General features: G+C 40.2%; 1 protein-coding gene across 3 annotated transcripts in view; it reads right to left on the bottom strand.

Moving 5' to 3' along the window:
• The window catches only part of RABGAP1L (RAB GTPase activating protein 1 like), a 261,343-nt gene that overhangs the window by 123,031 nt on the left and 110,983 nt on the right, over positions 1-27,329 (bottom strand). The window lies entirely within an intron of this gene.

Here is a 27,329-nt window from a genome sequence, read left to right as displayed (position 1 = left end):
TGATCTTGGCTGGTAAGCAGCCGCTCCTGCAGAAGGCTACAAGTCTGCTGCAAGTGCTGCATCATCTCTGCAAGCTCCATGTGGATGATCTGCATATCCAGAGACAGCTAAAATGACACCAAATGCCCACGTTGAGGCAACTGAGTTGTTCCCTAGACATACCTAGCTCTGTAGATAAAGAAGCAATCGCTTTCGATTCTGCATTTCTATAAAAAGATGGCAATTGTTGCAATCAGACCTGAGAAACACCACTGTGTCTTTGAGGAAGTGCTATCAAAACGTGAAAGCTGCAACTACAGTAGTTAATCAATTATCTTCAGGTTCCAGTTACCCTCAGCGTAAGATAGTACCTTTAGGTTGGTAAATATCAAACGGTGCTTCTCTCTATTACCTTTGTAATCCTAAAGGAAAAACCAACAGAATCCTCACCTGTGACTTCAAAAATAAATTCTTTATAAATACTTTTACCTTGAAAACAAAATATCTCTGTTATAGAAAAGCTTCTAAACCCTCAGATTGCAGTTTGTAATCCAGGACTCTCCATAAAAAAGCTTCTTTACACCTGCTGGAGTCAGCAACCAGGTAATCTCCCAAATTTAGGTGGTTTCCTAATGTCATAAAGCCGCTATGGTGAGACTACGCCATACCAGCTGCCGGGGTGGGGGGCTTAGCCAGAAGTCCACAGCTATTCCCGGCTATGGCTTCCTTTTGGGCCCATCCATAACCAATACGCACTAAGACATCACCCTGGGCTACGTCGGGCTACCTCAGAGATGAAACCCCACCATTGTATTTCTCCATTCATTTCAATGGCAGCTAAGAAAACAGCTATAGTCACAAGAAGCATAAGCGTTGCTTTAATTTTAAATGTTTTCTAACAGCACTCAGTTGAGTATCACAGATAAGTTAAAAAAAAAAAAATTGTGAGGGTTTTTTAAATCTCATGTTCTTCTATTCTCGTCTGTCCTCTCATTTCCTTTGATTCTCTCAACGCTCCATATTAAACTATGGCTTCAACTTCCCTCCACACCCCTCTCTGCACTCAGCACAATCTTCCAGTTCTTGCACATCGAAGTCTGCCTCTTCCTTCTCTCTCAAATCTCTCCCTGAAGTTCACAGCTTCTCTGAATCTTTGCCATCATTAATTTCTCCATTTGCGATGTCCTAAGTTTCAGAAATCTCAACTGTGGCTTTCCCTTTGCTGGACAATAACATCTTTAGGACAAGACAGTAACACGATCCGTATTTTGTAAAATACCAGGCACATTGTTATGTGCTAAGAAAAGGAAAGCTTACAAAGAGAGGTGATGTTTTTATTAGGCTAACTGGTACCACTGGAGAAAATAAATACACTTTTGTGCTTTCACCAGGTTACCACCATGTTTTTCAGGATACGTAAGCATCGTGCAACTACAAGCGACTAAAACTAACCACACCAGTCTAAATCATACGCAACAAAACACAGAATAATAATAAAAATTTAATAATAAGCAGTTCTCTAATCAGACTTCTTTAATGCGTATTTTCATTTACACGGCTTTCAAACACAAGAGAGGATAAATAATTCCTCCCAGACTGATCTGACAACTCAGTTATTTTTTGAGGAAATGCCTTAAACAGCGTTTAAGATCTACCAGTACAGCACAGTTACCCAGCCTGTTATAAAAATCTGTTACGTTAATTCTTCAGCACAAATTTGAAAAGATCCGGGCATTTTAAAGAAAGTTACGGGAAGGCCCCCACATCCAGCACATACATCGCTTTTCTGTCAAGCAGGGAGACCGTGTTTGACTTCCCTCTATTTCTGTCTTTTCTTGAACCGAGAGGCCAACATATAACTGAGCACATAGCAGTTGACAAGGTAGATGTTCAAGGTAGGACCAAAAAATATTTTTGTAATGGCTCAAATACAAATTTACTTTTACTGAGTTAAAAGGAGCCTGAAGCAGAATCTTCATTCAGCATTACTAAAAACAGATGCTTCTAAAAAACTAGAGGAAAACAATTAAATGGACCCAAAATAAAATGTAAGCTGAAAGACTCCTCCTCAAAAGACAACATCCATCTGAAATACAATAAACCCATAATCTAAGAGAAACAAGAAATGAGTCTGGAGTGAAGATCAGTGTAGAATTACTTCTTAAAACATCTAAAAAATATTTTGGTTAAATTTCCATCTTTTTCCAGCTAGAATTTGTTGATAGCGCTGTTCTCGGGAGCAGCACAGCAGATGAGTTTATGGTTATCCTAATTCAGGTTTTCAGAGGATTTTTATTCTTCTGAAAGTCATGATTAGTTAATTCCTTATGAAAAGCAGCTAAGGTGAGATGGCTATCAAAGCATTCAGAGTTTTAATGATCTTGCTCACTTCTAATAATCACTTCTGTGCTGCCAACTCAGAGAAACAATATTGTACTCAGGAAAAGAATTATCTTCATATGTCAACTATACGACAGCTGACATCCTACTGAACAAGCTCTCTACTTTGAGTCGTCTCACTTTTAAAACAGCTAAACTTCTGCAACTGTGAAGCATCTGTACAGGGATACTAACTCCTTGACTTTACTCCCATTTTAAACTATTAAGATGCTGCTGCATGTGGACATTTGATGCCAGAAGGCAGACTGACATAAACACAGAAGAGAACAGAAAACTGTTTCTATTAAATAAAAGTTAAAGGAAAATGAAGGGTACATAGGCATTCAAAATGAAGAAATATAGGGCAAGTTTTATGCATGTACATCAGGAACGATTTTTAAATTAAGAACATTTCACAGACCCTCCAGAAAGAACCTCTGCGCATTTGTTGTCCCGAGCGTACCCATTCTGGTGATGAATTACGGTTAGGGAGTAGAAGAGACTCCTGTAGGTAAAGCCTTGCTTCCTTTGTCACAAGAATTGGAGGATAAGTATGGTATGAGCCAGAAGAATGTTAACAAAGAAAGAAAAATGTCTTGGGTCATAACATCTCAATGCTGTGTTAAGACTCAGATCCTTACCCCACTTCTGCCCAAAAGTTCTTACTGAAACCAGGCACATCACTTACGCAAAAAATTCCACAAGTGGTCACCTCAGTTTTCCTTACTATACAGCTGCCTCTGTTACAGCTGTTGACTCAATATGGAGAAATGCAGAATTACTCACAGTTGCAATTAAAGGAATTCAAAAGTTTTATGTGAATACTAAAAAAAAATAAAAATAAACCGGGTCACAGGTGCCTCAAACCTGGCATTCAAACTGAGCAGTACTTCTGACCTCAATCTCCTTGTGCTCTATTTCCCTGGTTAATAATAATTCCCCATCTCAGTAGGGTATTATGAAAATCAATTAACATCTGAAGCACTGAAATATTGTAGTGATGAGTCCTACAGAAATGCCAAAGAGGAAAATAATAACTTCATCCTCAAGTCCTGATCTGAATGGTAGATAGTACGGCACAGGGTTACACAATGAAAAGTAATAAGGGGGAAGAAACAACCAAAAAAAAGCTGCTCATTAGGTAAGTACTATTCCTTCTGTACACAACAAGGCAGAGATCCTGGGAAGAAGACAACCCAAAACCACCGAACTCTGTGTGATCAAGAATACGTCATTAGGCGTATTCAATGTTAGGCGAAATTCAACGAAGGCAAGTGTAGGGTACCGCACCTGGGGCGGAATAACCCCAGGCATCAGTACAGGTTAGGGGCTGACCTGCTGGAGAGCAGCTCTGTGGAAAGGGACCTGGGAGTCCTGCGGGGGGGACAGGATGACCATGAGCCAGCAATGTGCCCTTGGGGCCAAGAAGGCCAATGGCACCCTGGGGTGCATCCAGAAGAGTGTGGCTAGCAGGGTGAGGGAGGTTATCCTCCCCTTCCACTCTGCCCTGGTGAGGCCGCGTCTGGAGTACTGGGTCCAGTTCTGGGCTCCCCGGTTCAAGGAGGACAGGGAGCTGCTGGAGAGGGTACAGCAAAGGGCTACGAAGATGATTAGGGGACTGGAACATCATTCTTATGAGGAAAGGGACTTGGGTCTTTTTAGTCTGGAGAACAGAAGACTGAGGGGGGATCTTATCAATGCCTATGAATACCGAAGGGGTGGGGGCCAGGAGGATGGGGCCAGGCTTTTTTCAGTGGTGCTCAGTGACAAGACGAGAGGTAACGGGCACAAACTTGGTCATAGGAAGTTCCACCTAAACATGAGGAGGAACTTCTTTACTTTGAGGGTGGCAGAGCGCTGGAACAAGCTGCCCAGAGAGGTTGTGGAGTCTCCTTCTCTGGAGATATTCGGAACTCACCAGGACATAGTCCTGTGCAATCTGCTGTAGGTGAACCTGCTCTGGGTGGGGGTGGACTAGGTGATCTCCAGAGCACTTTTCCAACCCCTGTGATTCTGTATAAGTAGGCAATTTTCATACTGTACTACTTAACTTCCAAAGGCTTATCTCTAAGCTTATTTAAACTCTTTGAGGTTTGGTTTTATCACATCCATTTACACGCAAAACCAATATGATTTGTATGTGCTGGAGACTCAGTACAACGTCACCTGACTGGACCCTTTTAAAAGGTCTGCATCTCTGGTGAGGTTCAAACAGCTGATTTTGCATCAAACAGCTAATTTTGCATCAAATTGCCCTGCCCAGGCTTCACCTCTTCACTAGCTAAAAATAGCCAGAATCCCATGTACCAAGGAAAGTAAGAAGAGGAAAAAAAAAAAAAAAAAAATTAAAAATTCAAAAAGGGCTTTCAACATCTGAAATTACCAAGCCCTGGAAATCTCCTTCAGGATCAGATACTGAAACTTTTCGACAAGTTGTATGGAAAGCAAGAACTCCCGGGCTGCCACAGGTGTTCAGCACTCTTGTTTAGCCAGAGATGTACGATGGGGAAACACACCATCTGCTGATAGCGGGAGTTAGAAGTAGCCTCAATAAATCCATGCCTCTTAATCCTGAAAAGCTGTAAATGTAAATATTGGCTTGCCAAGTGCACATTATTAGACATTACAAGAGTGTTTCAGTACCCTAAGAATTTTGCTGCAGGAACAGATTTTTTTTGCATATTGCTTATTTTGTTCCTTCAAGTTCTTTGTGGCCCTGTACAGTTCCACACACGCGCACAAGGGAATACGAACAGTAACTTCAAATTCTCTAAAATTCATTCACAAACAAGGCAGCAAATACAAACCACACAAAATAGATGAGGTCAGTCAGTATGGGTTTGAAATGATCTGCACAACCGGCACGTAGCTTTGCCCCTCATTATTAACGACGTCCTCCCAAACTCATGCTTGTAGTGAAACCTGGCATCACGTTGTGCCAGCATATATACCCACACATCATCAACCCCTTTCCTCTCATCATTTTCCACACACATTATAACCCTCCAAGTAGAATGTGTGATCCAAGAAAATCCCAGGTACCCTACCAATCAGTATTTGGGGAAAAAAAATCCATAGCTCTGCCTTTTAAAAACATTGAATAAAAGATGTTTGGCTTATGCTCAGTTTTTCTGCAGCATTTTTGTAATACATACCTTGCAGTTCAGCTCTTTTCTATAAATAGGTTTTCTTTCAATCATCATCGGCTTTTATTCAGCTGAGAGCATATAATACTCAAAGAGTACTAATTAACTGAGAAACAGAAACTGAGAAAAAAGCAGGAGATTATTCTTTAGAGACTTTTTTTTTTAACAGTTACATATCAAGATATTTAAAGTGAACATAATATTTAGGTTAGTTCAGTAAATACACCGATCAGCCGAACTTTGCAAATTCTGGCTCACTCTCAGCTGTATTTATTGCTGCTTGGGCAAAACCGCTTTCTACAAGCGGAAAGAAACAACAGTCCCACTGGACATGGGGCCAAATCAGTAGTTCAAATCTGAGCAGTCCTGGGCTTCTGGCAGGTCAAGCCTGGATCTAAATGTAGTGTCAGAGTCCCTCTTCTCTCATTAGCATAATATTTTGGATTACCAATATAGCTCTGCCCAAGGAAGCAGACATCATCTTTTATCAAATTATGTCCCATTCGTCTCAAGCTGTGTTTGACAAGGTAGTGAGCAGCTGCTCACGCCCCAAACTTTGAGGAATTCCCAAGAGAGGATCCTCAGAAAAACATCTACAACATGCCCTTTTTTAGACTAGGAACGGAAAATTACCAATCACTTCCAAATAGCCAATTCTCTAATTGTTAAAAAGCTTGTGGGCAGGGACCCCAATCCCTTTAGATACAGTACCACTGGGATCGGACTGGTCATTAGCTCAGCATGAACTAATCTATTATTTATACGATCATCCATACGAGTGCCAAGGAAATGGGGAACGATGCTCATTTTGAAAGCCTGTCACCGTATTTACTTCTTTCAGCACTTAAGTCAATCTTAAAACTACTTGGGAGGAGGAGTAGGAGACCTGATGAGGACACACTGACCAACAACCCGGCATGAGGTTTTTAACCCTCCCAGAAGCTGGTGTTGATAGTTTTCAGCTACAAGATGCTGGACAAGGTAGAGACTTGGTCCACAGAGAATGACAACTCCAAGATTCTTAAAGACTGTGCAGAAGAAAAAAGTAGTACTAGAATAATAAAGATACCTATGTATATATTATTCTGTATGTAGCTATAAAAAAAGAAAGTGATATTGTAGCAGTCACAGAGGTAAGGCAGAAACAGCTCAGACCTTAACAGGGTTGAGCCATCAATCAGCACCAGACCAGATGACATTTTTCTGTAAAAAAATCACAGCAAAACTAGATCAGACACAAAACAATCAATTCTGCATACACTCTCTTCTGCTGAAAAACAAAAAATATCCATGACCTTTACTATCGCCGTGTTTTGTTTTCTTTCTCCCTCTCCTATTCCATACCTCCCTTGTATGCTACTGATACATAATTTATTCTCCTTACTCTGCCATACCCTTTCTGAAAGATGTTGTCAAAAGAAAAACGTTATTTGCGCTACTGGGCAAGAGATCAACTTCTGAATACACCAGGCTCTATTTTTTGTCACTGACATGGTACGTCTGTGAATTCAGAGTTACTTTTAAACACTTATCTTGAAAGCTCCCTGATCTCCCACAAGAGATAAGGCGCTCTGTACACTAGCAGATGGGCTTTGGGGCTTTGTTTCCATATGATGTACAGTTGGCATGAAGGGCCATGCACATCTGTTTGTAGATATCACGGTATTTCAATTTGCATTTTATTATGTTTGGGGCTTCATTTGGGTCACAGGGTCTTTAGTAGATACAATATCCAGCATTCTTTTTTTAAAGGTTGGAGAGAATTTTTTAAGCGCTGGATTTCGTCTTAGGTTTGCTCTTGTTTTTAATAGCTATTACAGATGAAGGTTGGCCTCTCCAGAGGACATGAAGATATATTAGACCAAGTCAAAGGCATCTTATCCAGTTTACTCACCATCATTTCACCTTTTTTCTCTGAAATGTGTATAGGCACTATCTCATTAACAGACAAGTAAAAAGGTAACCCACAGATTTATCCATGTAGCAAGTTAATTTCGTCCAAGTTCCTTCTGGTTTGCTAATTTTTAGATTAGGTTTCTGATTTTGTCTCCTCTGTTAGAGACACAACTGCATTTCTAAAGGTTGGAAAAAACGTTCCTGTGATTAATCTGAAGTTTTAAATTCAGGTATTTCTGACTCTACCACCAACCCGTTGGGTAATTTCCAAAAGCATTTGGAAAGGTAAGGCCTGCTTCTAACAAACAATACTTACCTGCACCAATATCAGTTGGCTGTGGAAAACTCATGTGAAACTGTTTACAGAAAACAGAAAAGATGGCATATTTGAATCCTTGACTCCTATTTATCTACCTGAATTGATGGTGCTACAAAACTTACTTCAATTTTAAACAAGTGCCTAGAAATCTTCACTACAAGAAGCACAAAAAATACAGTTACTGCTTAAAAAAAAAAAGAGTCTTTAAAAAGTAAACTTTTCTAAAAACCTAGGTCTTAAAGATTAGTTTTCTGCAGCACTGACCAAGTAGATGTCTGTCTAGTCAGTGTTTCTTTCAACATGTTTTTACAAATTCTGGAATTACACCTACTTTTGGCAATCAAAAGATGACATGCTCAATGTAACTGGTACATTTAAGATTTTAAAGCAAGTGTTGCTTTCCAGAGTTTCTTGACTTTTCCTTTGTAAGTTGAGTGACTCCAGGTCTAAGAAAGAGTTCTCACAAAATTCATAGCTACGTAGGACCTCTCAGCACACCCTAACCTTTAGCATCTGTATTGCTTGCTGCTGGCAAAATGTTAATAAAAAGAGAAAATGCTGTAACACCAAGGAAGTTTATCTGGTTCAGTGATGCTGATTTTTAACAAGAATCAAATACCTTGAAGCACTATGCAGATAAAGATTTGCCAATACATTGATTTTAAAAAGCTTCTTAAGCTTGTAGTTGTTGAAGTGCACAGGCTATTTCTTCGAAAAGGAAATGTCTGTCCCTCATTTTCTTAAACAACAGAGTTCTTCCAATAATCCAGACAGAAACATTTCAGCAAGACCTCTGGTCAGCTGTAATGTTTACAACAAGTAAAAAACACCAACTCGGTTACCTCCCAGATCCGCTCCCTGACAACAGCTACATAATTCAAGCAATCATTTGATATCCTGGATGCTTTCATTTTAATACTTGCTATGACAACACCGCCTTTACATTTTCTTTACCGTGAAGGCACCCTGTTATTTGAAAGTATGTACTTTTTTGAACCACTCATCTTCCAGAACTATTCAGATCAAGAAGCCCATTATAGAGTCATCATCTCTATTCTTTATATAAGAAATCCAAGTGTTGTGGTTTTGTTGACTTGACAGCCCTTTGTATCACTCAGCATTGACATCAGGCTACCAGACCAAAGACTCTGGCTCTTTGGGAGCATATAAGATCAAAATCACTTTTCAACAAGATCTTAGAAGTCTTTACTCCAGCCTCAGGAAACACTGCATTGCAGAAGATGAAGGCTAGCCAGACAGCGATGGAAAAGGACAGAAATACAAGCACATGGTTTTCATTCCTGGCTCTATCAGAGCCTCACTCAGTTGTGGATATACTGAATAGTGCGTATTATTTCTGAGCATCAAGTCCTTCATTTGTAAATCTAAAGTGATAATATCCACGAATACGCAATTAATGTGTGTCAAGCATTTTTATACCTAACAAAGAAGTAATTACGGAGGTGGCACAACATTGTACTAAAAGGAAAAGTTATATAAGGCTCATATATCATTGCCCGTAACATTTCATTCTATTTTGTTGCTGTTTTTTAAAGAAAATTTATGAAAAAGGTTCTAGTCATCAACAATTTGGACAACACTTGATGTACATTTCCTCACTGGTGATCCTTCAGAGCGTATAAGACACTGAAGACAGCTGCTGAAACTGCAGTTATCCAGGTCTTCGCTGAGCAACCACTGTCACTACAGGTGGCACGTACTGCGAATGCAGCGCAGGAATTTGCTGCAAGATGAATCGTAGACATAAGCAATTTAGAGATGCTGATTCAGGGAGACTACAGATCTCCTTTAACTCTTTCCTCAGATCTCCTCCCAGTTACAAGGAGAGGGAATGCAGCACAAAGGGGCTTTCACTTCTTAACAGTACTACATACAGCTAAAAGCAGGTTTAAGCAGATGCTGCATAGGCTCATAAAGAGTCATCAATATCTGAGCTTATTACTAAAGTCTTTAATACAATTTTAGATGGAAGGAAGAGAATCACAAATGTTTGAGGAGGGAATGGACCCCTGGAGGTCAGCTGGCCCAGCCTGCCTGCTCAAGCAGGGCTACCTAGAGCTGCTTGCCCAGGGCCACGTCCAGACAGCTTTTGAATGTTCGTAAGGGTGAGGCCTCCACAAGGTCCCTGGGCAACCTGTGCCAGTTCTCAGTCACTCTCACAGTAAAAAAGTTTCTCCTTATGTTCAGACGGAGCTTCCTATGTGCCCATTGCCTCTGCTTCTCTCACTGAGCACCACTGAGAAGAGCCTGGCTCTGTCTTCTTTACAGCCTCCCTTCAGGGAGTTATACACATTGATAAGGTCTCCCTGAGACTTCCCTGCTCCAGGCTGAACAGTCCCAGCTCTCTCAGCCTTTCCTCATAGGAGACAGGCTCCAGTCCCTTCACCGTCTCGCTGGCTCTTTGCTGGATCTCTGCAGTACGTCCATGTGTCTGTCACACTGGGGAGCCCAGAACTAGACCCAGTACTGAACCCCTCCCTCAACCTGCTGGCAACCCTCCTCCTAATGCAGGAGGAGGATACCTTTGGCCTTCTATGCAGCAAGGGCCCAAGGCTGTCTCATGGTCAACTTGGTGTCCTCCAGACCCTCAGGTCCTTCTCTGCAAAGCTGCATTCCAGCCAGTTTCCAGGGTGCTAGAACCTAGTGTGTCAACTAGCTCTTTCTAACTGAGTCGCTCATTCTCGAGCAAAACCAGCATTTTCAGGCTACAGAGATTTCGTAATTCAGCATAAGCCCTGAAGCCCCTCTCTGCCCGGCTGAGAGACAGCAGCGTAACTGCTGCATGTGACAAAGGGCGGGCCATTCCACAGAGCTCTGCATGTAACTGGGACCTATGGGGCTGTGTGTGAATCACCAAAAGCAGCTCGATTTTTGCCTTTGTATATTGATCCAGTTTATTCCTATTATTTGAAAACTGAAATTCACTTTAGATTCCATGCCTCCTAAGATTCAGATCAATACAGTACTGACATTAGAAAGTATTTATCTGGTCACATATGGGTCACAACAATAAAGACCAGACAGTGCAAAGACAGCACAGCGCACAAAACCAATCCTAACTTCGTTTCCAATGTTATCGGTTTTCTATATACTACTTTTTAGTGCATCTGAACATTTCTCAAGCACTTTATATAGGCACTGTGTAGGAATAAGCAGATTTCAGGGATACTTCAGCTGTTCACTCTCCTTGGAAGAAACCAATGGAGCCTATGTCCACCTCTTATTTAATGATTAAGTTTAGTTATTCCAGTTATTCTGATTATGATGGGGAGGTTATCTGAGTTTACAGATAATAGAATCATAGAATCATTTAGGTTGAAAAAGACCTTTAAGATCATCAAGTCCAACCATAAATAAAGTTGCTTCACAACAATCTCTTACCGAATCCCTTCATTTTCAGAAGTAACACACGAACAAAATTTCAGTGTCTATGCGTACACTCTCCATGACCAAACAAAAGTAAATCTGTTTAAATATGCTAATTCTAAGTGAACCAGCCCTTCTTGGCACCTCTGACATTTATGCCAATGAGCAATACAAATAGGAAAATCGATGCTCTCCCATACCATAAGAAACAAGGAATAACATGAGACACATGAAAACAACTACTTTCATCATCATAAGATGCAATTAACTCGGTTCAGTATAAGCCCTCAGGCATGGAAGAATAAAACAAAGTTATAATGATAAAATGAAAACAAACCACAAAGAGATGTTAATCCTTTCATATAAAGGATATTACTGAAAAAATACCATGAGACAGCACTTCTTTTTAATGCTACAGAAGCACCTTCCACGCATTTGCAGACATAACATGGCTCAGTTATATTACTCAGCTATGTTGAAGTCTACATTAAAAGCCAGCAACCATGTAACATTTAAGTAAAGTTAAATTGGTGAAGTTTAAACACCACCCCACCCACCCCCCAAGAAAAAAACCCCACAGATGGACTGAAGTCAACTGTATTTTTTTTTTCAAGGGTCACCACCAATTAAACACAATTTTATAATGTGGAGGGTTTGTTTACTATGTTACTAGACCATTACCTTTAACACAAAGAAAATCACTTCCCCATTTTTTAAGTAAGGTTGCTTACACAGTTAATTTTCACACAACAAGTTCTGCTGCAAAGTCTGTCAAAACACAAAACCCACCGACAAAAAACCCCAGAAAATTAAATTGACTTAGTAACTTCCTTGTCACCGCATCCTTTTCACCTTCAAGAACATCTAAAAAGATATTGGCAGAAGAAGTAACGAACTGGGCATCCTGTAATCAGGTATGACAGGCAAGTGGGAAGACACAAAAGGTACCTCCCACAGGGCTCAGCAGGTCTGGCTGGAAAGGAAAGTACCTGGGACTCCTGAGGCCCTCTCAAAACTGCCAACAAAAATGACTCCTCATAAATCAAGACAGCTCAAGTTAAGCTGCTATCTGCAAAGGCATCCCCCAGAGCTGTGCAGCTGCGAGCACGTTTTTGCTGTATAATGAAGGGTAACATACAGAGACAAGGTTACCGTGAAGGGGTAACCTTCATTTAGCTTTTCCTCTTTTTTTTTTCTCCTCTTGGCTTTCCAGACAAAATACTTCTCATGAAATTTTGCTGCTTCATTATATGTAATTTGCCTGAGGTGAAGAGGAGGCTTCAGCTTGTGGTTAAATGACATCGAGTACTTTACAAATGTGATTACAACAGGCTGGTCAACAGCAAAACGGGGAAAAAAGTTCTATCAGACTCACACTGTGTAAAAGAGTCAATGGACAATGAGCAGCAAGCAGGGACTGAAACACAGGACAGAGAAAAATCTAAAGCGAGAAAGAGGGAAACAGAATTAAACAGAAGGGAGAGAAATGAAGACAATAAGAGGTGGTGAAACGGAGAGGACCAAGAAGAAATAAAACGAGATAAAGGATGGGAGACAAGAGAGACGTACCAGAGAGATTGTCTTTAGTTCTCATTGACTCACAAAAGGAAGCTATAAATCAAGTATCTTATCTTAATTTAAATCGATGAAAATCAGTTTGAAAGAAAATCCCAATTAGTTTTATACTATGCAGGCTATGAAAGTATATAAAATCTAGTTATAGCTATTAGATAGGTGAAAAGTGTTTTTCCCTTTTTATTATAAACATATACTAGACTATTAAAACAACCCTACTGTTTCAAGAATTCTTGAACTCCTACAATATACAGCTGATGCAGATTAAAATTTAAACTTCTTAAAGCTGCTTATCTACTTTGGACTTTATAAGGGGATATTGGCTTTTTTGAATACTGCTGCTCACTTCTTGTGCTTAATTATCACAGCTAGAAAGCAAGATTGAAGAAAACATTGCATGCACTGCAATACTCTCTCTGATCCGGATACTTACAGGTATTACTGAAAAGAATACAGATAGTAAACACTCGGTCCTGTGTTCACTACTCTTTCCGACAAGCATTACTGTATTCTGCATTATACTTCACCATCACGTTTCTTCATAGACACTTTCAGGTCTCATTTGGTTATGATGTGCAATTCCTTATCTATTTGACCTTAGCTCACTTAGACTTAGCCTACAGTGTTTTAATAGCGTATTTGCCACTTCTACCACCATGTACAATTGTTAACTTGCAAATTGAAGGAAATATTAACCGAAAGATCTACTTAAAAGTGTATAAATGTGTATCAGAGAATATTGCAAATAAAGATAGCTTCTTACTACGTCTGAATCTGTATTGTTGTAGGTCCCTTCCAACAGAACTACTCCATTCTATTCTAAAACTTCAAAGATACAACCCTCGCACCTCCACTTACCCCTTCAATCTCACAATTCCTGTCTCATATCTTTAGTACAGCACAGAGGCTTCCAAATCACAGAATGCTATTTGAAGGCACATAGCCCATCCAAACTCAGAGTACACTCGGAAGGACATTTCTACCAGCTGAAGGACCCGCTTAGTGGAACACAAACACATCCCCATTTAGAAAGAAAAATAAAATTAGCATGTCCCAAAAGAAATGTGCTAACTAGCATGGGGCAGCATTACGGTGAACATTCTCAATGCGGATTTTGGCATTGTAAAGCTCCCCAAACTGCTTTATAACTCTGATCCAAAAGGCAAGTGCACCTGATCTAGCGATCCATCTAAATGACTTCATTCTTACAAAACCCAAAGTAATTATCTTAACAGGCAGAACAAACGTTGATCGGGGCATTAGCAATATTGAGCCTTACCAGCACTTTCACCTTCTCAAGATCAAGACAGAAAACTAGATTTGCTGTTACAGAAAAGTGGGTTACAGGCTCTCACGGAGAGATTAAGCAGAAGGAAAAGATTAACATCCCACTATACAAATGTCTGTCAAGATAGAATATAAAAGATGGAAAACACTGAAAATATATAAAACCAGATCTGCTCTAAACAGAATATGGTCCAAAGTTTTCCATGAAGTACTTGCAGCTTTTTCTGCAAAGAATCAGTAAGCGTAAACACAGATTGCTATTTATAGGCAAAACAAAAACGTGTGTCCAGGAAACACCTGGAGTCTCTCACCCTTGGGTTCTGCTTAATACTCTTCTACATGACAGCTACTATTTTCCCAAGTTTTCTCTTAATCGGAAAATATTTTATCTCCAAAGACCACAAAAGCATTTGACTTGATGCGTAATTTCTTGCAAAGCTATCAGAAAAGTCTGGTCTCCTATTAATAATGAAAATTTAAATAAACAAATTACAATGTGTGTCTCAGAGTAAGGTAGGGAGCTATTCATTCAATAGATAATGCTAGTTTTATAATTGAAAAAATACGTCACTTTTTTTAACCCCATTAAATATCTCTGCACATTGCTGGTCCTAAAAACATGCAGTGTGACAGTGGCTCAATCAGCAGTTAACAACATTAAAGTTCACATTCTGCTATTTTTAGTTCAGCCTTGCTTTGTGTCATAGGAAAAAAGAGGAAAAAATACAGAAGTTCAGCCTGAAGACAGATTTTAAAATTATCTCTACAGTTTTCCTGCAGCTACATTTGCTGTTTCAAAGCAAGCAGGAGAAAAATGATCTAAAAGTTCTGCTCAATCTGAGAAGCAGTGTCAGTTACAAAGCAAAGAAAGGGAAATTTAAGTGATATGAAAATTAAAAGTGTGGGGAAGGTAAGGTTCCAGGTTTAGAACTCCAGGAAGCTATCAAATCTAATACATCATGATTGTAATTTTTAAGTTATCTTACGTTACTTCATATACTCTACTGTTTAAAGAGCTCATCACAAATCAGCGTGGTGGGGAGAAAGAGAAGAAAGGGCACACCACACCTTTAGTACTCCTGGTTTCGGCCTCAAAGACAACTCAAACCTAGAAGAGGGCAGGCGGTGTTTCCACCTGTCCTCTGATAACATGCACAAAAATTGCAGGTTCACGATGACCAGAAGACACGGTAACTCGGCGTATTTCCCAGCTGACCTAAGGATCATCCCTTCCTCCATGAAGCACATTTTAGGCTGGGCTACAAAGAGGTAAAAAACAACCCATCATGATACAGCCATCAATCAACCCTTTTTCTTTTACAAGAAAAAGGACTGCAATCTGATAGAACTGGCTGTCCCTAATTCTCAGACCCATCATATAATTAGTCAATCCACATTTTAGATTGTAATTACATTCCTGAGAAAATATTGCTCTTTGCAGTGAAAGTAAGTCAATCATAATTTAAAAAGTAAAAAAGGCACATTATCAAAATAAAGTATTTCCTTTTCAGGCTTTTTGTTAAACTAGGCTTTTTTACTTCTAAGCATAGAATTTCTTGTCATTCTTCCTCATCTACCCTCTCTTGCTTGTATGTCCTTTAACATATAAACCCAAAATACTAATATATAAAATACTAACTTAAAAGAAGTGCTTGTCATTCCATTTGCAAATCACACAATCGCCTAGCATTCTTAGTCATCCTAGATATGTCACGTATTGTAGCTTCATAGAAGAAATATACATAATGCATAAAACTTCAAACAAAATAGCTTTTGCTTTGGATTGTTTTTCCCAATGCACCATTCCAAGAAAGCAACAGAACACACTACAAAAGGGCAATACATTAAATTTGCAGAGGGGTCTTTTATTTGTCTTTGAAATTATTCATTATGAACAAATGCTCCAAGAGCAGACCTCATCAATAATTGACAGAATGATAGGAGGAACCTTGCAAGAGAGAAATAAACAGTATTGGGAAACCTCTAAAGAAAAATAAGGAAGAAAACGCTCACAAACTACACTGGTATGGGTTAAGATAACATTCCCACTCACCACTGACACTGTGATGATCCCCGGGTAAAGTAGTAAACCAGGCACGGTGTTTAGAGTTGGGAGAGGTCTCTATCTTCATGAAATAATACCAAACCGATGACTGACACAAAAATGTTACAATCAAAGTACGCTGAACACACACTTTAAATACAGACTGAAGTGCATTATTCTCACTGCAGCTGCAAAGTAAATGCATTTTGCAAAGGTATTTTTTGCACTTATTTCCTGGTGGATTACCCAGGAATGGGTCAATGATGTTGCGGAGCTGGTTTTTGAGAAGACAAGTATGTACTTCTGGATCTTTGCAGAAAAACCCAAACCCTGAAGTATTTAACTGTTAATTTGTAGGCCAATAATTCTTCATGCTTCGTTAGGCTTACTACTTATTTTACAGCTGACTCCCCGAGAGAGGAGGAGAGAATCTCTTAGAAAGGGACAGGCAACAACTACAGCTTGAGCACTGTGAACACACGAGACTGCACGGCAGTTACCACCCATCGCTTCAAAGAGAAAGGGAAAAAGCCAACTAAGGGATTTGTTCCAACTAGTCAAAATAAAATGGAAGTAACAGCATTCTTTGAATCCAGGAATTGTCTAAAACTCACGTTTTAAGCAGTTTTTAACACTAGAGAGAGCACCAAGGGACGACTGAAGTCACTAAAGATACTGCCCAGGTTCTGTTGCCACTTTTTTTCAGCAAAACTACTAAATTTTCTGAAGACCTCAAGCGGTGTGTGGAATGTGAATGATGAAAAGTAATCTTTTAATTTATCATGATATAATTGCCATTATGGAAAAGTGTGCATCTCCAACCTGCATGGCGAGTCACAAGAACTAGGGTCAACGACTTGTAGAAGCGTGTTCTATACTTCAGAAGTAATTTTGTGAGGCCAAGCGACGGCAATTTAACCTTCAAATGAAATCATCGTCCTATCTGAAATTAAGGGGATCAAACATACTGAGCATCACTTCAAGTCAAAGGGCAAGTCAACCTCTGCCTCAATTAGCCACCCACTTCTAAACTACTGTATCACAGTATTACAGCGCACAGCAATCGCAGCGTATGGGGCTTAAGGCTGCCGCAGCCTTGGGCTGCTCCTCCCTTTGGCTGTGCATCCCCACACACTCCCTTAAGGCAGTACCAGCACTTATCTGATCACACGCTGAACTAATCTAGGCCACAGCTACCCCAGAGGAAAATATATCATTAATTTCCATCCAGGTCAGCTCCCTGATGTCTCTTCCTGGCTGCTCACAGCAGCTCCAGCGGCAGTGGAAAAGCAGAGGAGGTAGGAACGGTCAGCCGGGGCGGGCGAGAGGTCAGGACTGCAGCCGCCCCAATTTAGATCAGCTTAAGCTATCAAGGAACTCTCTATCTATCAGCTTTTCAAAAAGCAGCAGTTCTGTGCCACATAATATTTCATGTAGGACGAAGTTTAAAGATCCTTTGCAAGTGAAAGTACCGGAAAGAACACTTAGCACAGAAGCTGCTTCCCCAAACGAGAGCTCAGGCAGGACCTGGCACGATTCATTAGTAGGTTTGACACAGAACCTCCCAGATTACCTGTGTATCTGTTAACATTCACTTCTATCGCTTAAAAAAAAAAAAAATATCCAAAGCATTCCATCTTATGAAGCACTGTAGGAATGGTCATCTGTACCCGATAAAGAGATCAGGTTTGGCTGACTCTCAGTAGCTGATTACATCTATTAAAAGTTGGTAACGAGTTTTAAGTGCCTCCTACCTTTGTCCAGTGCTCCCCGTTCTTTCACTAGTTAGCTCTTTACTCAAGAATGTTGTCTGCATCTCTAGCAATCAATACTGGTTTATTTTCTTCCTTTAAACAGTTTTACATGTATTTCAGTATTAGCTCAGACAACGGTATTTCTAAAGGTAGTGATAACATACTGCGGTATTTCTTAATTTTGAAAATGCATTGAAACCAACACACTTGAAACTTTAAAAAATTTACATGGTAACCAGTCAGGCACATAAGATCAAAACTTGGCCTAAAGACCCCACTGCCAGGTAACTGAAGCCAAAAATAAAAAGCTCAGCTACAAAGAAATGGAATCCAGCCAAGTTAATTTTGTACGAAACCACACAAAATAAGAGGGCGATACACCATGAGAGAATTGGATTTCAAATCTCTCATCTTTTCTGTGAAAGATGTACAATACTGACAGCACAGATGGCACCGACTCAGTCCTAATCAAAACTAATGAAGTTGAACTTGATACACAACTCTTTAATGAGCAGAATGTATTTTTGTTTTCCCATCCATTTGAAAGCTATCACACAGCAATGAAATCATTAAGGCAGCACATTAAATGCACAATGTATCGTAACAAAGATAATATTTTGTGAACACCTGAGAAAGTTAGCAGCAAACGATGAAATATAGAGATATAATTGAATTGTAGGTGGCTTTCCTGTCCCAATATAAAGTTTAATTGGTATCGCATACTATTAATCTTTAAAGGAAGGAGGCTTGTGCAGTTTTGTTATTTTTAAAAGAAACTTTACAAGGCAACACACTTAAAAAAAAAAAATCCACTCATTAGCATTTAAATTCATATATTGCACATACCCAGCAAAAATCATGGTAATGAGTTAGATGACATTTCACTTTACTAGCAGCTACACAATTACGACCTTCATGCTTGAGGGTCAGAGCGAAAGGAGGAAAACATGTGGAATAACTAAACAGACTTACCATGTCTAGATCACTGTGTCAATGCTGCATTTAATTCAAAACTAAAAAGCCTGTATTTTTATTGGGTTATCTTTCATTCTTTTTAAAAACATAAAATACTTCATAACGAACAATATTAACTACTCACAAGAAGGCGGAATGAGTGCATGGCTTACAGTCCAAAAAAAATCCAACAACAAAACCATACAACAGATTTTAACTGTCAATAAGACGAAGTAAGAAAATTCCCCTCCGGCACAGCTTACGCACAGCGCGTTACGCCTCCATTTCGAGTTCTCAACAGCCCTGTGTCTCCAGGTCTGCGGTATGCTATGGAAACATGGCTGGCCTGCACGAGGCACGGAGGGGAGAAGAGGGAGGCTCTGGCACACGCCGCGCTGGCACAGCAGCACCGGCGCCGCGCTGAGCACCTGCCAAACACTTGCGCACCACCAAAAAGGCAATAGGAACTGGAAGGCAAGATAAGTTGTCTTGGGGAATAAAAAACTTCAGATAATCTCTCCTTATTCTTCCTTTTCAGCAGCCCGAAGCCTGGATGTTTGGGATTGCGTGCATCTGACTGCACAACTTCCACTGCTTTGGTATGAAATATTGTTTACAGCTTTTGAAACGACTGCCATCAAACCCAAAATCAACCATACGTATCTAGGTTAAACACTGAAAAAAGCAATATTTCATCTGATCTGATTTATAAAAAATAAATAAAAAAACCAAACTTCAGGATGAAAACAGCAAAATCAGTAATTGCAAAAAACCCCTGCCCCACTGAATTCCTTTTGTGCAAAAAAGCAAGAGTGAGAAACACAGTACAAAAGATACCGCTAATATAATAAAAACATCCCTGTTAGCATTTTTATTAATTATTTTCATAAACATATATTGTGCCTTGCAATTAAAATTCCGTGTGCCTGAGTTGCCATGGCAGCACAACTTCCACAGAACAATAAATTCTTCCAGCTCAGCCACGACCGGTGCTACAAAGCCGGGAGAAAGGCTGTATCTGGAAGGTTTGCGGGGCGAGCGGTGGAGATGATAGGGCAGAAATCAAGAGGAAGAAAATAGCTTCCACTGTTTAGAAAATGCAGAGATCGATACTAAGCGAGACTTTTACATTTCCAGGGTGGCTTCTGAGGAATGCAAATTCTGACTTTATTTTTTATTTTCCTCCCCCCTGAAATTGTCTTCTCGGTCCCCTAATAGCTGAAAACAATCCTGATAGACTATTTCAGCAGCGCTCACCTCGGGCAGCTTGGCCGAAGCTATAAATAGCTCCTGCTGCCATCTGCCATGCTATTCCTGTGCCGACGGCGCTGCTGGCGCTGGGCTCGCACCGCGCTGCCAGGCCTGCGGCCGGGGAGCCGGCAGCCGCGCAAAATCAGAGTGCAAGACGGAGATAATGAGGTGAGGAACAAAAATGGTACCGCTGTAATTAACTGCTGGTTTGATATTCATTACTATAAAGAAATGGGAGGAATGGTAAGAGAACCTTAAAAAGTATAATTAATAACACAATGTACAGTCTGCAGGCGCTTTTCTTACTGTAACGTTCAGACACAGTTCCTCACGATGACACCATTCTTGCTTTCAGTTTCACAGAAATTAGTAATAGGTAAAAATAAACCTCAAAGATCAACTGCAGTAGCCAAAAATACTCCCGCTGGGGAGCCAAACTGAACTTTCTGAATGAGTCAGCAGCAAGAAGTTGGAGCGAGTTGAGACACAAGGGTTTGCCCTCTCCTCCCCAGACCCTCCGTTCCATCCATCATCACCAGACCGGTGCACAGGCACCGGGGACAGACCCTGTTAGCGCTGTTTCAAGACCGAAGAATGACGAGAAAGCATCTTGTCACTTCCAGCATAAACCAGACAGCTGGGATTTTCAGAAGCAAACCATCACGTTACTGCGACGCCCGTAGTTTAACATCTTTCATGCGATACCCGCCACATGGAGCGACGTGACCCCTGTGAGCACACACGACCACCATGGCTGATAAACGCCTCATTCCACCACAAAAGAGAGCGCAATTAAGTTGACTACAAAACTGTTGTCTGGCACTGCCAAATAACGTTGCTAATTTGGGAAAAAGACATGGTATTTGATTTTTTTTTCCTGGTTAAGTACTTGGGGGCTTGATTCTGCTTTCACTGTGGTCAGAAGCAGAACTGCTACTGATTTAGCAGTGCTATGGCTTCACTGCTCTACAATAATAGCTATCTCTACACGCAGATTTTGACATCACTATCGAGGCGTTATATAAAATTCAGCAATGTTTCTCTTATATTTACAAATCTCTGCTTGCAGAGTTCTTATCAATAGATTGAGCAAACACATTTTGCTTATTTTTTTTTCTAAACAGCATAGTTTTGAGTACATTTGTTATATCCCACGTATTTGGTTCCCCAATATTCTTAATGCTTTCGAAACAGATCTCTCATTTCCCTGCTCGTTCACGTATACATCCTCTATAGCACAGATCATGGGAAGTGATAATTCTTCTGCACTCAGCACTTGCGATAATGCATCTTGAGTACTGCGTGTCCTGTGCCGAGCCCGTCAGCGCAAGCGATGTATCAACAAGGTGGAGAGAGTGCAGCAGAGGTCCACCAAGATGACTTGAGGGCTGAAGCGTATGACATGAGGAAAGGGCAGGGCTGCCTGGTTTAATCTCAGAAAGAGAAGGCTAAAGTGCAAGCTAATTGCAGCCTATCAAGAGGGAGGTTACGGGGGAGATGGAGGCAGACGCCTACATTTTTCTATGATTCTCTATGTTCCATACTTATAAAATCTCGAAGTCATTTAAGTCAAGAATTTTTTTCCGCAATTAGGACATGGGTTGTTTGTACTGGCACACTGGTATTTCCTTTAATACAAGAAATGTTATTTTTCTATCATTTTTATACAAAAACTGGTTTGACATAAACCGTGACTGCCTGAAGCCTTTTCATTTCGAAAAAATAATATAAAGTGATAACCTTGTTTTGTTTACTATATCAAGATCTTTGAAGAGTTGAGTAATTTTATAGCTTGTACATAAATGTCTCCAGCATCGCTCAAACCTACTTTTTAAGTGTTCTGCCATCAAATTAAGCAAAATAGTCCCTAATATTTTCCTAAAAAATCATGCTAATTGCATCGTTTTATGATAAAGCACGATAAGCTCAATTTAGCCTGCAGCCCTCCAGCTTTTTGGAATCTCTCTAGTTCTGAAGAAAATTCTTATTTCTACTACCTATAAAATCTAACAGATGCAGAATGATATTGGGAATTGGAGCTTCAGACCTGTCCACGCTGGGACTGAAGCGCCAGGCAAGTTACAGTGAATTGCCAGCACACAAGCTATTCACACCGACAACTGCTTAGTCACGGTCACACTAACAGAACTGCCACTCATCTTCATGAAAGAGATGCAAGAATAATGAAAGCTTACTTACCTCTACTTTTCTTTGAGATGTGTTCTACACACGTACGCTCACGCTGTGCGTTGATGGAAGACTCGGAAGGCGGTGCGCCAGCACAACAGGTTACCCAGAGCGGATTCAGAAACCCTCCCTTGGAGGTCTGTAAGACCGCTAGACCGAGCTGTAGCTGCCTTGATTTAGTGACAGTCCTACTCCGAGAGAAACGCTCGACTAGGTGACCTCTAGATATCCCTTTCCCATCTCTGGCTGCACCTCCTGGATGGACCCTTCAGACGTACAATGTAGCTTGTCCTGCCTCTGCTATATTTAGGACTTCTGCTGTAAGGATTAAAGTTCTCCAAGAAGACTTGGAGAAGGGAAGAAGAAATTGGCAAACGAAGATCCCACTCAGGAATCGGGCTCCTAACTCTGGCTGAAAGTCACCTGCTGTGGTGAGAATTTGTCCCAGCTCAGCTGTCTGGTTCAGAAGGATGGCATCTGGTGATCAATATTTTGTCCCTGACAGCAGCCAGGATCTTTCAAAGATCTCGTACTTCCATTGCGTGAGCGTACCCGAAGCCTGCCTCCACGCAAAGGAGCTTGGTTTGCGAGTGGAGCGAGGTACCTAGCAAGTAGTAGTCAATTTAGTATCTACAGAGCAAGTCCGTAGGAGGAGATAGCACATATTCACATCTACTTTTTACAAGGTAATCTTTACAACAAGGTAATCTCTAACTTGTTTTAACCCACGTACTGTTAACTTGCACACTCTTGACACTTTAAATATCCACTTTTGCTTCACATGGGAATTCGCCTCAGCAGCGGAGCCGGTGAAACAGGCACATTCATTCCCTCTTTCTAGGCAGCTAGAAGAATTATAGTTTCTCATAAGTGACTCTATCAATGATTTTGTTTCAATTATATGTTCAGACTGCCAAATTGGATAAAATGCATCCTTTGTAAAACTTTCATCTCATCCCTGAAAAGATAAATTCACCTGCCTGAATAAGCAAAAAAAAGCACAGAAGAGGTTTCTTCTGAGCACAGAGAAATACTAATCCATGGAAAACTTGAGGTATAATCAACATAGCTTAAAAAAAAATTCTTATCAGTACAGAAATACACAGCCGAATTCCTGCAATTTTAGAGTTCTCTGACTGAAATAGAATCACAGAGTTACTGAGGTTGGAAGGGACCTCTGGAGGTCATCTAGTCCAACCCTCTGCTTAAAGCAGGGGCAGCTACAGCAGGTTGCTCGGGACCGTGTTCAGTCAGTGTTTGAGTATCTCCAGGGATGGAGACGCAGCAAGCTCCGTGGGCAGCCCATTCCAGTGTTTCACAACACTTGCGGTAAAAAGTTTTTTCTTATCATGAAACAGAATATCCTGTATTTCAGTTTGAGCCCGTTGCCTTTGTCCTGTCACTGGATAACCCTATGTTTGTCTCCATCTTCTTTAACACCCTCTGCCTCCAGTTATTTATATTCGTGGATAAGTTCCCCCCGAGCCTTGTCTTCTCCAGGCTAAATAATCCCAGATCTCAACTTCTCCTTGGATGATGGATGCTCCAAGTCCTTAACCATCTTCTTGGCCCTGTGCTGGACTCCCTTCAACATGCCCGTGTCTCTCTTGTCCTGGGAGCCCAGCACTGGACACCGTGTCCCACCAGGGCTGAGCAGAGGGGAAGGAGCAACTCCCTTCATCTGCCTTACACACCGAGGAAGATGGATCTGCTTGTAGACCTTCACGGCAATGGCTGGTTACCCACGCTTTCACGCAAGAATATCCATCTAGCGAGCTATGGTAACCAGCATCACATTCCCTTTATGCTTATTTGCCACTAATATTAGAACTACATCCATGAGCAGTTAATAAAAGGCCATTTTTTATTAACACATCACTCTGCCTGGATGGTATTTCTTCCAAGAAAGCTAAGTTGGTATGAACGGTTAAAACATACCAAGCTCACAAACCAATACCTTTTGAAATAGTATATTTCTTTATTAATGTATGTATTTAGAGGAGACTAACAACATTTTTTCCATTTCTACAACAGACAAGAAGTTTCCGTCACAGTGAGGTTTCCAAGCCAGAAACTAGTGTTTGATTGTAAAACATTAAGCCTGAAGCACTACAGGAGAGCAGCAGAACAAAAGGCTTTTATCATTACTCTTCATGCTTTAATTACCTTTATCAAATACCATCTGAGACTAGCTATTTTTATAACCCCTGCGCTGATTCTGTAATTATACTAACTTAACACAGATTTTATTCTTCCCTACATCTACAGCTCTATCCCAAATAAAATATATTTGTGCAGAAAATACGGTTGGATATTTACACACCAATCACTCCGAAAACAGCAGCTTCCGGACGCAATTCTGGGTTAAAGTTGTCAGTTAAACACAAACTCTGTAAGAGGGAAACAGAAGTGATAGGCTGAAATGATTTAGCACTACAAAACACTTCAGCAGGAAAGGTAAGTGGTCATTAAAAGATTTGCTTTTATATGGTGGAAATAGAATTTGTGATAATTTAAATACAAATTGACATGATGTTATTTATTTTTACTTATGCGGTACCATTTTTTATGCATCCATTGAAACAATGAAAACCAAAACGCTGGTTTCTTTTTTATTTGCAGTCACTTTCAGCCTCTTGCATTGCAGAGTTCATATCTGTCACTAAAAACTGTAGTATTTGCCAAGAAGAAATGAGAGATTATTAGCTACTTTTATTGGACTGCAATTATTAATAAGAAAAACTTTCACTTTTCCTTATCATCGGTTTCTTAAGCTGGCTTCTTTACCTTAGCTAAAGCTAAATTCTGAGTCAGAGAGAAGACAAGCCTGTCTAGAGGCCCCCGATAAAAGGTGTCCAGAACTGAAACCATCTTCATCTCTGAACTGCTGAATTACATTTAGAAGAAAAAAAAGCCAGAACCCCCAAAAAAGCAGGATAGGCAGGCACACTGTAGGTATGGGAACTGAGAAAAGGCCGGAGAACAGCCCACGGGACAGAACAGTGAAGTTGCCTGCTGACCACTGTAAGGAGATGCAGCCCAGCAAAAACTGAGACATCGATTACATCAAATGCTTCAAAAATTAAAGCAGAGTAACTAGGCATACAGGGTAAAAACTGAGTAAACTGTCACGGGACTAACACACAGAAGCAGCATTCTGAGTTGGAACTAGAGTCAAAAACGTCTTTCGACATTTCCTTTTCCAGGGAAGGTCCTAAATGACGAGGCTGCAGAGTCACGTTCAGGCTAGCTTTTTCCGGCCAAGCAAATCTTAAAATCTTTTTAACACGCAATGGCAGACCATACCAAGAGAGGCCGAGCGCTCCCATCTCACATCTGCTGTTTACCTCGAAGCTGGGACCTTGAGACATGAGAAATATCTGCTTAAATCCTTCTTAAACCAAGGACAAAATTTAATCCAATTCTTCCATATCCTCCCCAGCGAGCGTTCAAAGGGAGCTCTCCATAAGCTCTTTCTCAAACATTCAAAGAAAGCAGACTATCATCACCAGAGGGGTCAAATGATTGACAAAGTAAGGAGCACTCCTCTAACAGAGGAGGGAAAAAAAATCAATATATTACCATGAAAAACTATTTGTAATAAATCGAAATCTTGATACAGAGTCTATTAACACAAGTTTAAAAGGTGAAGAATAGAAAGAAGGAGCAAAGATCCCAAAACATAAAAAATTCATGCTGTTTGATTTAAAAGGCTTCTCTCTTTCACACATCTTGAGCTTGATCAATAAATGCTTTTTAGGAATATTCTCAGCATTGTGTAACTTGCACATATGCATTGACTCAAAATATAATGCAACTCTCCATTGTTCTGGAAAGCTAAAGGAGTGCTAAGTATAGCTCAAATCCTGACAATATTTTTAAAAATATCTAATTTGTTCATTCTGAGTTCTACTGCTTTGATAATTGTTTCTTTTCATCTCTCCCTGACTCACACACTGAGGCGACCAGAGGAGAATGAACAAATAGAGGTGGGAGGAGAGTTGAGAAGTGGCACGGACTTGAAAAGCTTTGAATGCCTTCAATCATCTGGAAAATCACAAGTACCAACCTTTTAACTTCTGTAATTAAAGACTCATGACACGTAGCACCGAGCAGCTTTTAGTAGTTCACTACTAGGTACAACTACATTTTAAAGGCTTTTCCTCATTTTTATGCCGCCTTTGGTTTTCTAACACAATATTTAAACAACTGTACTTTGAATTTCTTACTGGAAACCAGAACCTGACTTGAGTTGTGAAGGACAAGAAGAAACGGAAGGGGAGGAACTAGAGAGGAGCCGGAGCTCGGCCATTCTTCAGCCGTGCTGGCTTGAGACGTTACTACTCAGCTCCTGATGGAAAACTACATCTTGATTTTATGGGAGAAAGAAATGCCAGAAAAAGCCATGCTGAAACTTTTAACCAGAAGAGAGCAGAAGTCGCACTTTACCCACAGTGAAGCGTGATGCATCAGCAGGGCTGCATCCCTCTCCTATACGGCCTCTCGGGCTACCAACAGCTGGATTCTCCTTCCACAAAAGTATTTTGAAAATACTGTAGCATTCGTATGGAAGTTATTCACCTTGAATATGCCTTTGAAGGTAGCACCAGAAAACATCAGACTTTGTATTTTTATATTTTAGAAATTAAGTCTTAACTTAAAAAAAATAAAATCCGAGCGGACGTAGCCTTTTAAAATATTGCTAGAATGATAGAAACCAAGAACAAATACAATCTTAAAAACGGGGAAAAAGAATATGCATTATTGTGTCCACCATGTTAAGATTTTAATTGATACTCATTTACAAATCTGTGGCAAGTAAGATTTTAAGTTCTTGCTTTGACTATCTACTTAGTCTCAATTTTCTACCTAATTTTGGCAGCTATTGTCAGCAGGTATTTTAGAAATACAATACATATTCCTCAAAAGGAAGATTACACGTCACCGCTTGCTGTGCCATGTTCCATGCAAACCCACACCCACAAAGAATTGTATTAGATAATTGGTCACATTTCAGAAATAAGGACCTGATTTTGTAGGAACTAAAAATTTTTCAGCACTCCCTACAATTAAAAGACAATGGCATGTACAATATGCTGTATTTCAACCCTAAATTTAGATAAATGTAAATCAGCATCTCCAAATCCAACACAGAACGTCTTAAAAGAAAT

The sequence above is a fragment of the Gavia stellata genome, chromosome 10, assembly GCF_030936135.1.
Source record: "Gavia stellata isolate bGavSte3 chromosome 10, bGavSte3.hap2, whole genome shotgun sequence".
Lineage (NCBI taxonomy): Eukaryota > Metazoa > Chordata > Aves > Gaviiformes > Gaviidae > Gavia > Gavia stellata.
The sequence above is the reverse complement of the archived record's forward strand: the minus strand, read 5'-3'. Positions and strand labels throughout refer to the sequence as shown.